The 1,694-nt window shown below is 44.1% G+C and overlaps 1 protein-coding gene across 1 annotated transcript in view; it reads left to right on the plus strand.

Annotated features, from left to right (window-relative positions):
• The window catches only part of LOC105554930 (ankyrin-1-like), a 51,606-nt gene that overhangs the window by 9,526 nt on the left and 40,386 nt on the right, over positions 1-1,694 (plus strand). The gene's annotated exons all lie outside the window — the stretch shown is intronic.

Genomic DNA, 1,694 nt, shown 5'->3' on the forward strand with positions numbered 1-1,694 from the left:
CTTACGCAGCCCGGGACTGGGTCATTCTTGCTGCTGGAGCAGCCACATAGCAATGGGTTGGTAGATTCCATCTCAGCTCAACAGCCACTGTGAAGACAGCCCTGATCCCCATAGCTTGAAGCCATCCCTGCCTTTGTGATGTGTCAGTACCTCTCTTAAGGCTTAAGCCTAGCCGGCCCCACTATGTGGCGTGGTAACATTAAGCAGGTCTTCCCTCTCCTGGTGGGCTCCATGCTGCAGGAAGGCAAAGCCCATAACTGGGGACTCTGTTTCTCCACAGCACCTGGCATAGGATGTGTCCTATATTAGATGCTCTGGCATTTGTCTTCATAAATGGCCACATAATTGTGCACAGACCAGTATTAGCTTCACATGCTCAGTTTCCAGAATTATTGTTAGATTGATATCAAATTAAATTTTTTTCTCATGGAGACTATAGCAATACAAAAATACTTTCTGGGATGAAGTAACTGACTATATACATTAATGAGTCAACCAAATAAAATAAAACTAGAAAAGACCAGTGCCAGCCTGTGTCCCCTGAATTCCTACAATTGTCAGATTGACGTGGATGCTCCACTGGGGGCTGTGAGCTGGAATCCCAGGGGCAAAAAGCCTCACGGTTTTAGTTTTCTGCTCTATTCCGATGACGCTGACACTTGCTGGTTCATTTGGCGCTCCTGATAGGAAAGAAAGAGCTTGAGGCTCCAGGAGATAATTTTCCATGAAGAGGAGAAGCCTTGTCATCTGCAACTCAGTGTAAGGCAGAGTTAAAAGTGAGGACTTCCCAGAGCAGCCCAGGCGCCGTTGGTCCTCTTTGCCTGTCTCATTTTTCTCCATAGTGCTTGCTACTGCCTGCCTTCATATGCATGTATGTGTCTGCTTATTTTTGTCTTCACTAAATTGTAGGCATCTTAAGGGGAGAGGGCTTTGCTTTCCTCATTGCTCCATATCAGGATCCTGCTTAACCTGTAGTAGGTGCTCATAAACTCCATTGACAGACTGAATAAAAAGAAAAAAAAAAAGCAGCGATGTTGTTTGCTGTAGCTATGAATGGTGAAAGCTTATATATTTTATACTTAGACCACATAGGAACTAGACTAAGCACCATCACTTTGTAAGAGCCTTGTGCAATCGTGCATACTTAGAATAATGACTCCTGCAATAAGCACGGCTCAGATGCTGACATTAGCCCCACAGATCGAGTATTTGGCAATATTTGCTGCAGCGTCCAGAAGCTCGACCATCTGAATGATCACAAAAGCATAAACGATTTCCAGTGCAAAAGCCCACTGAAAGTACCTGAAACCATGCCAGTTCCCCGGATGTGCCCTAAATTTCCACATGTGCATTAGGAAGCCCTATTATTGTTGGGCTCTTGTTTATCTGGAAGGTAAAGGGTTGCCGGCATTAGGAATAAATGGAGCACCTATAACAATAATTTCTGCTACAGTGTAGTATTTTCTATAGCAGCCAAATGCCAAGTCTTTTGATCAGGATTTCTTGGGCTCCAGTGATGGTGGTAATTACGACCTTTCCACGCTATAGAATCTTAGGGCTTAGTGGAACTCACGGCATTCAATTTTCATTTTATAGCTCAGGAAACTGAGGTCTAGAAGTTACTTCTGAATATCTTATGCTGTATTACTTTGGATTTGGTGAGTTGGGCTTAAGAAGTCCAAGATGAGGCTGGG

This window comes from Mandrillus leucophaeus, unplaced genomic scaffold, assembly GCF_000951045.1.
Source record: "Mandrillus leucophaeus isolate KB7577 unplaced genomic scaffold, Mleu.le_1.0 Scaffold664, whole genome shotgun sequence".
Taxonomy (NCBI): domain Eukaryota; kingdom Metazoa; phylum Chordata; class Mammalia; order Primates; family Cercopithecidae; genus Mandrillus; species Mandrillus leucophaeus.